This window comes from Suricata suricatta, chromosome 1 (assembly GCF_006229205.1).
Source record: "Suricata suricatta isolate VVHF042 chromosome 1, meerkat_22Aug2017_6uvM2_HiC, whole genome shotgun sequence".
Classification (NCBI taxonomy): Eukaryota; Metazoa; Chordata; class Mammalia; order Carnivora; family Herpestidae; genus Suricata; species Suricata suricatta.
The window spans coordinates 148,674,474-148,684,507 of NC_043700.1; positions in this window are offsets into that span (position 1 = coordinate 148,674,474).

Below are 10,034 nucleotides of genomic sequence, written 5' to 3' on the forward strand. Positions count from 1 at the left end.
CTCACACCTACAGGTAGACTTAAAACACCAAGGGACCCCCAGAGCCCAAGCAGCTCTTCGAACTGCGGTCTGCTAATCATGTCTGGAAAACTGAGGTGCCCACTCTATGCCCACACACGGGTAGCCATTCACTATGACAGGCTCACAACAGAAAGGTTAAGGGGGGGGTGTGAAGACACTGTAGCCCCAAGAACAATTTTGAAATGTGAATTAGATATACTTCTTGTATGAACTTCATGAATGAAGAACCAATCCATGATTCTAGACAGGAGGTTGTGGTTTTTTTGCTTGTTTGTTTTCTGGGCGGCAGAGAAGCTGGTGTAATCAGCACAAGATTATCCTAAAGTTCCCATTTTATTGCTTGTACTTTGTCACTTGGGAACCACCCAAATCATTTGCATAGAATATTATCTTCTCTATTTTCATCACTATATCAAGAGAAAGGCAGTGTGCAAAGGAGAGATACATAAGTAGCTGGAGGTTGAGTCATTAACATGTACTAAAATAAATTGCTGACCCTCACAATTTATCAGACTGTCGTGAAAATTAAATATAAATGTAGAATCTAAATAAAATATGCGAGTTCTAACATTAGGATATAATATGGAAAAATCATGAGGGCCATGATAGTACAATTTTTGTACTGATTTAGTACCAATGTTTAATTTGAGATTTACAAATTATTCACATGTATGTATGTTTATTGGATTACATTTCTGTTTTGTTTATGCCATTAGAACATGAAAGCATTTAAAATAGCAGGAAAATAGCTTATCACTTTTTCCCTATCCAACTTAACTGTGAAGCTGAATAGATGGAAAACACATATATATCAATATTTCCCCCTAAATATAACTCTTCTGCACTTTACATCAGTGTTCAGAATGAAATAAAATTGACAGATACAATAAGTAATTAAATTTCAGGGCATCTGGGTGGCTCAGTTGGTTGAGCATCCAACTTCGGCTCAGGCCATGATCTCACTGTGAGTTGGAGCCTGGCGACAGGCTCTGTGCTGACAGCTGGGAGCCTGGAGCCTGCCTCAACTTCTCTGTCTCCCTCTCTCTCTGCCCCTGCCCCATTTTCTCTCTTTCTCTCTCTTTGTTTCTCTCTCTCTCAAAAATAAATAAACATCTAAAAAAACTTTTTTTAATAAAAATAAAAAATAAATTCAATTCATATACATTATTTTCTGCTTATGTGTTTCTTTTGTGTGTGTGTGTGTGTGTGTGTGTGTGTGTGTATATACTTACACAAAATACTTTTCAAAATTGTAAATTCTACAATTTTCTTTTTAAAATATTAATGTCTGGGCCACCTGGGTGGCTCAGTTGGCTAAGCATCCGACTTCGGCTCAGGTCATGATCTTGCCATTCACAAGTTTGAGCCCCATGTTGTGCTCTGTGTTGATAGCTCAGAGCCTGGAGACTGCTTCAGATTCTGTGTGTCCCTCTGTCTCTGCCCCTTCCCCACTCATACTCTGTCTCTGTCTCTCTCTCTCAAAAATAAATTAAAACATTAAAATAAAAAAATATTAATGTGTATGTATCCAGCATTCCTTATGGACTCAGTCTTGTTCCCTGTGTGAGCATCAAACGTACCGGGAACATAAGAAGCAATTGATAAATCATTGTGGTATAAATAAACGGATTTAACCAAGATCCCACATTTTCAAATGTTGGCTGTTTTCAATTACATAATATTAAAAACTCACATGTGATGACTACAGCTTATTCATCGATCACAGACATGATTACTTTCTTAAGGTTAACTCCTAGCTGCAGGAGAATCCATAGAGTAGTTCTTACTGCTTTTAATATTTACATTTGAGCTGCAGTCACCATTGAGATATAAAAAATATAATCTACATGAAAATAGCATTTTGAGTGAAGCTGGTTTCCAACTGAGAGCTGAGACCACTCTATGTCTTTTGTATTTCTAATCTGATTTGCCAGTTTCACTTAATCCATGGTCCTTTCAAATTGGGGCATGCAGAGATGAAGAAATGAAAAGGTCCCTGCACCGCATGTTTAGATACTGAGCCGAGGCTGGTGCTGAGTAACTTTGCCAATTAAGACCTGGACCAGCAGTTCAGAGGAGACACAGGGCTCTACTGAACCTTTCAGGCATCCAGTGTTTGCAAAGTTAAAAAAGATTAAACATTTCATTCTCAAAATGATATTGAGTTTCAAACAAATTGAAGACACTGCGAGGGGTATCATGTTCTGCATCCTTCAGAGACCCGCAGTCTGGTATTTGTTTATTGCTGGCTACCCCTTAGAAGAACGCTTTGATGGATTATAAGAGAGCTCTAATTTTGGATTGAAAATGGAGTTCAAGTTACACCACTTAGTGTAGCAACAGGGTCTCAGCTGAAGTGGTGAGAACACTCATTGTATATCAGTTACCTGGAAAAGCAGGGCTTCTAGAGGGAGAGTCTGGTTGGCCTGCATTCAGGTAATCTCACTTTTTGGATCTTTGTCACAAAAGCATCAGGGAAGAAGAGAGCAAAGAGATGGGGCAGAAACAAGGCAAAGGCAACCTTAAATGATACCTAAAAAGCAGTGTCAGCTCTTTGAGGCACCAACAAACTTACTGTATCCCAATAAGAAAAGGAGCAGGGCTGTTCAGCCCTGAGAACAAGCTCTCTGTGCTAGTACAAGGCACTTGCTTCTTTTAAGTTAGTCTATATTTATATTCTCAGTTCCTCTTTGAGTCCTTCTCTGTTCTTTCTTAATATTTATTAAAATATATATTTGTTTATATTCATAGGCTGCATGTGCTGAGCTAAAATTGAACTAAAGGTAGAATTAAGGTACAAATGTACACTGAAACTATAAAGTGAAAGTCACATACTGTTGGGGTACCTTCATGTTGGATAGCCAGGTATCAAAGTGTGAGAACTCCAAGAAGAGATGTTTCACTCTGGAGGGTACTGGATTGATTAGTGAGATGTCCCTTTTCACCTGGAGAGTCATTTTCCAAATTTAAATCACAGAAAAGCTAAGTCTTATTATAAAAACTGAGGCAAACAGACATATACATATAGACATGTATAAAGACAGTACAAGGAAATTTGGGGTGATTGCTATACTGAATTACATTTTGGTAACATGTACTTACAACTTTTTAATCGTTTGACTTCCAGTGGATCTGGCACGTGTTTCATTCCATTCCTCTGGAAAAATGACCAAAAGGGATTTTTTTTTCATTGTCTATAATAAAGAATAAACTAGGGGACACCTTAGCTCAATGGGTTAAGCATCTGACTCTTGGTTTTAGCTCAGGTTGTGATCTCACAATTTGTGGGTTCGAGCCTCACATCAGGCTCTGTGCTACCAGTGTGGAACCTGCTTGGGATTCTTTCTTCCCCTCTCTCTGATCCCTCCCCCCCAAATTAAATGAATAAACTTAAAAAAATAAACTAGGATAAGTTATCCATTAATTATGAGGGTGATATTTTCAAGATATGTCCCAAAGGACAATGTTGGGACAGTAGATTTAGCTCTTAAGAAGCTAGAATTGCATAGATTGACCCTTTGGTCTATCCTATTTATTAATCTTGCAAGTGAGGGAAACAGGGCAGCAAAACATGGCCAGGGATATGGATGGTACACTTAACCTGGCAGTCAAAAGGAAGTTGATGGCAAAGAGTTTGGTTTTTAAAGATAAATGCTTGTGTGAAATCTGGGTTCTCTAAGAAACAGACACTGAGCTGAGAACAGAGTTGAAAAGGTTTCATAGGATGACTGTGTGAAAGAATATGAGAAATATGAGAGAAACAGACCACAATGTAAGGGAAGAAGAGAGGCAGCAATGTTGCTAGAAATGTGCTAGACTGCCATGTAGTGTAAGGAAGGTTTGACAAGGTCTTCAGAAGCCTTTAAACCAAAATTTGTCTTCAAAAGAGTGCTGTGTCTCTCAGAAAGCTGCTGCCTTAGGATCCTGCCCACGTCCAGTTCTTGGCTGGGAGCAACCTGCAGGAAGTATGCTCTTGGTGCTAATGTGACTAGATGTTAGAATACAAGAGCTGGGTCCTTGGCACACTCCAACCTGGAGCTGGAGCTCTGTCAGCCGCAATAAAAAGGAGGAGAGGAAAATCACCTCAGAATTTTCAGTAAGTAATTTACCAAATGCTTATAAGGGCTTCATATGAATTATTATATTTAATGCACACAATAATCACTTGAGATTGGTGTTTGTAAGTCACAGTTTTAAAAATGATCAATCAGAGGTATGGAGAGGTCAAATAATTGGCCTAAAGCCACAAGCTAGTTAATGGAGTATAAGCAGGAGTCAAACAAGTTCCAACTCCCATACTCATGCTTTTAACTTCTGAAGGGGTGCCTGGATGGCTCAGCCTGTTAAGTGTCCAGCTCTACTCTGGCTCAGGTCATGATGTCATACTTGTGTGTTCGAGCCCCACATTGGGCTCTGTGCTGACACCTCAGAGCCTCCTTCTGACCCTTCCCCACTCACCCCGTCTCTGTCTCTCTCAAAAATAAACATTAAAAAATTTATAACTTCTGGAGTTAAGTGGTTGAAAGACAAGGAGAAAAATAAACAAATGAACAAGAAGGTGTAGGGAGGGAGAAACAAGAACTATACGAAAGAAGTTCATGTTCATTTTTCCAAATACTGAATCCTTTAGCTAACTTATGTGAAGAAGAATGAGTGAAAAGAAGAAAGATTCCAATTTTATTTTTCCTTCCAATGTAGTTATTTGCTACTATTTTCTGTGGACCTCTCTTGTAATGTTTTAGTAATAAGTTGTGGACTCTCCACCTTGCTAGTCTTTGACTTAAACTGTAGCTAAATACAAAACATCTGTGCTGAATGGGCTATGAAATTTTGAGATCATTCCAAAATGTCTGAAGAAGTAAAATGTGTCTGCATGATGCCATCAATCGTTTTCTGAGGTCCTTCCCCATTTTCAGTATCAGTATCTGTCCAAAAGGAGAATAAAACAAAAAGAAAACAAAAAACCTCTGAAAATATTTTAAATAGTATGAAAGACTGCTGAGGTTTTAGCCTCTTCAAGGTTTGAAGGTATCATCCTGTCTCAGGCAGACCTTCCATGGAGGGATGATAAACAAACAAAAATATATACTCTAAATACATTTTTAGAGGTAGAGCCATTCTCTCTAATATATAGCTAAATGGGTAATTTTTAAATGCATTATAATAAAATAATACTTACAAACTTTCATATTATCTTTCTAAGATATTATCTATCTATCTGTCTTATATAAGACAGTCTCTTAGCTTTCACAAAGCTCGATTTTGTTTTATTTGATGAATTTAAAACTGTCAGAAATAAAGATGAACACTTTTTTATGATACGAGGTAGTAAAATTTACCTATCCTTTGCTAGACATTGAATTATAAATAATTGTAGGTAGATAGGAACATATTACATGCAATCTTTTAAAAAGCAGTTTTGAGTTATCTAAACTAGAGAAAAGAATAGATATGCAAGCAATTAAAATGAATTACAAGGCAGAAGAGCAATGGCTAAATTCTACAAAAACTAAGAACCAGGAAGAAACCCTTAAACTGTAATGATTCAAGTGCACAACCTGACACCAGCTTGTCTGGGTTTAAATTCTGACGCTTAGCAACTACATGCTTTTGGACAATGTGCTTCAATCATTTTTACCGCATTTTAATCAACTGTAAAATAGAAATGACACTTCATAAGATTTCTGAGGCAATTAAGGTAGTATTTAGCATGGTGCCTAGCACATAGAAACATTCAATGAATAATATTTAGAAATAATTATTAACAATGTAGTTTTAACAAAAAAAGGAGAAAGGGTCAGTGTTAAATTCTAAATAGTAGTGAAAAAGATGGTCAATGGCTAATGATTTTTAAAACTTTAAACTAACAATACTTTGTTGAAGATTTGTTCATAAGATATTTTTGAAGAGGGGTCACAGCACTAATAAGGCATTAAACTGATAGTAATAAGATAGATCTCTAAATCTTTTCTCTAACTTGGATATTTAACTATTCTTTTTATACATTTTGGTGTGCTGTTCATACCAAGATGTGTTTTTTCCTAGTTCTCAAAAGATTTATTTTAAAAAAGAAAAATACAACCCTATATCCATTGCTCAAAAAGTCTCAGGTATATCTTACTTATAGAATATTCAATTTGGGGTTTTAAGAGGGCAGTTTACCCATCAGTTTAATGAGTAAAGGCAAATGCTAATTATTCTTGAATACAATGGGTGTCTCCAAGACCTCATCAGTGTCCTCCAGAGAAAGACCAATAGATATACAACAGTAATCCAACAAAGTTGGGTTCATTTATTTGTTTCAACAAGAAAAATAGAGGAGGAGCGAAGATGGCAGAGAGGAAGGGAGCTCTGTAAACTTCGTCTGCCCCATCTATCGAACTGAGAAGGACATTACTCCCATCTGCAAGAGCGGAAGGAGAAAATACAGACTCCAGAAAGAAGACAACCTCAAAGATACCTGAGTGAGTGAGTGCGAACTGGGGAGACTGGAAAACGGGCCAGCCCGAGACAGGCAGGGGAGGTGGGAGCCCCAGCCCAACATGGGGCAAGCGCACGTACCCCAAGAGACAAAGGGAAGAGACAGAGAGACTGAACACACTCATAGTACTGTCTCTGGGGAAGAGATAAAGAAAGTTTAACCGTGCTTGGAGAGAGAAACTCTCACTCTGTGTATAACTGCTGGGTAGCCCAATTCCTGAACCCAGGTGGCGCAAGGGAAAGAACAGCTTCCAGCCCTGCGCCGTCTCAGTGAGGAGTCAGTGGCCATGGCAGCAACATGGGCGCTCCTTCGACCTCAGTTTTGGGAGTGGGAGCACGCACCTCATTTCCACGGTGCATCTTGCCCCCAGCATTGGCAACGTGAATCCTCAATCCTGGGTGCCAACAGGGAAAAAATAGCCCTCATCTCTACGCGATCCCAGCAGGGAGGTGGCAGCGGTGGAGACCTGGGTGCACACTCAGGCTGCAGGAGCTCCCATCTCATTTCCAGCAGCTCCCTGCACCTCAGGCAACAGCTGCGCAAAGCCAAGGGAAACTCATCCCTCCCCCAATGCGATCACGATCCCAGCTGGGGGCTGGGAATCTGCAGTTGTGTCTGTAAGGGTGTGCACTTCACCTCCTGCTGCACATCTCACCTCAGGTGGCAGACCTCGCCTCAGGCAGGGGCAGCTGAAATCCCTGCCTGAGCCAAGACAAACTGATCCCTCACCCTAAGAAGCCAGCCACCAAAGCAAGTACATCTCATCTGTGGTAGCATAAAAGTACATGGCCTAGAACTTTGAACCGAGGGGGACCTGGAAAATACAACTTGGCTCAGCTGTGGCACAAGGAGATTGGACTCATTAGAATGGCCTACAGTGCCTAGTCTCAGCGGAACTTGGCGTGCCGCCATTCTACTCTGCAGACACCAAGGCGGAGCCTCTGAGAGCAACCTCCAAGACCTACCACATCAAACCACGCCTATCCACGAAGGGGAGCTGCCGCTTTTTTTTTCTTTTTCTTTTTTCTTCATTCTTTTTTCTTTTTTCTTCTTTTTTTGTACTTATTTTTTATTATTATGACCTTTTTTACTTAAATTTTCAAAAAATTTTACTCCTTATTTTCCTTTCTCCTTTCTCCCTTTTTTTACCTTCTTGCTTCCAGATATATTCTCCTGTATCTCATCCTTACCTCTCCCCTCAATTGGTCATACACTTTTAGGCTGTCCATTGTCCTTTGTTGTCTCTGCCCCTCTTTATTATTTTTTGCTCTTTTTTCTTTTATTCTCTTTCCTCTCCATTTTCTTTCATTTTTCCCCCTTTTAATGTGTTTATTTGTTTGATTTGTCTGTGTGTTTGTGTGCTTCTGTTCCCTCTGTGTTTGTCTGTCTGTTTTCCTTCCTAGGGCTACGCCAAGAAACAAGCCAAAGTGTGCATGACAGCAAGTCCCAAATATTGCTGAGTAGGGAAATAAAATATTCAAAGGCACAAAAAGAGAAACTGAGAGACACCATTAAAAGAATATTTCCTGAAACGACAGGCCCTGGACAGTCAATAAGCCTCCTTTAACAGAGAAATATTAACAGGTGCACAGTGCACAACGAGCTTTCTAAAGGTGACAAGAGATAGAAAACTAACAAAAATGACAAAACGAAGGAACTCTCCCCTGAAGAACCTCCAGGAGGAAGTCACAGCCACAGAACTGCTCAAGGCAGATCTAGACAACATACCAGATCAAGAATTTAAAAAACTTGTCATAAAATTAATCGCTGGGGTTGAAGAAAGCATCAAAGAAGCAACTGAGACAATAAGTAGGCACTTTGAAAATAGGTGTGATGGGTTAAAAAAGACTATAAAAGAGGTGAATAAGAAAATGGAGGGAGCCACCTCAAGGATTGACAAGGCAGAGAGAAGAATAGGTGAATTAGAAGATATAATTATAGCAAAAGAGGAAGCTGAAAAACAGAGAGATATTAATCCAGGAGCAGGAAAGGAGAATTTGAGACCTGAGTGATACAATCAAGTGGAAAAAGATTCGTATCATAGGAATTCCTGAAGAGGAAGACAGAGAGAAAGGGCCTGAAGGGATACTAGATCAAATTATAACTGAGAATTTCCCAAATCTGGGAAAAGAAATGGACATTCAAATTCAAGAGGCACAAAGAACCCCCTTAAGACGTAACATGAATCAGCCTTCGGCAAGACATATCATAGTGCAACTGGCAAAATATAGAGATAAAGAGAGAATTCTGAAAGCAGCTAGGGAGAAAAGGAACCTCCCGTACAAAGGGAAACCTATCAGAGTGGTTACAGACCTATCAAATGAAAGTTGGCAGGCCAGGAAGGAATGGCAGGAAATCTTCAATGTGACGAACAGAAAAAACATGTAGCCAAGAATCTTTTATCCAGCAAGCCTGTCATTCAAAATAGAAGGAGAGATAAAAGTGTTCCCAAATAAACAAAATTTGAGAGAATTCATGACCACCAAACCAGCCCTACAGGAAATCCTAAGAGGGACACTATGAGGGAAATGTTGCAAAGAATACAAGGTGCCAGAGACACCACAATAAACATGAATTCTAGGGAGAACACAATGACTCTAAACCCATATTTCTCAATAATAACACTGAATGTAAATGGTCTGAATGCTCCAACCAAATGACACAGGGTAGCAGAATGGATAAAAAAACAAAACCCGTCTATTTGCTGTCTACAAGAGACTCATTTTCGACCAGAAGACACCTTCAGGTTGAAAGTAAAGGGATGGAGAAATATCTATCATGCGACTGGAAGCCAAAAGAAAGCCAAGGTAGCCATACTTATATTAGACAAACTGGACTTTAAAGTAAAGGCAGTAACAAGAGATGAAGAAAGACATTATATAATAATTACAGGATCTCTCCATCAGGATGAACTAACAATTATTATATCTATGTGCCAAATTTAGGAGCACCCAAATACATAAAACAATTAATCACAGAAAGAAACAATCTTATTGACAAAAATGTGCTAATTGCAGGGGACTTTCATACTCCACTGACAGCAATGGATAGATCAACCAGACAGAAAATCACCAAGGAAACAATGGACCTGAATGACACATTGGAACAGATGGAACTGATAGATATATTTATAACCTTGCATCCTGAAGATAGGAAATTCATCTTCTTTTCAAGTGTACATGGCACATTCTCCGAGATAGATCATATACTGGGGCATAAAGTAGCCCCCCATAAGTATAAATGAATAGAGATCATACCATGCACACTTTCAGATCACAATGCTATGAAACTTGAAATTAACCACAGGAAAAAGTCTGGAAAACCTCTAAAAATGTGGAGGTTAAAAACCATCCTACTAAAGGATGATTGGGTTAATTAGAAAATTAGAGAAGAAATTAAAAAATATATGGAAACCAATGAAAATGAAAATACAACAATCCAAAATCTCTGGGATGGAGCAAAGGCAGTCCTAAGAGGAAAGTATATTGCAATTTAGGCAAATCTCAACGAACTTGAAAAAGCACAAATTCAA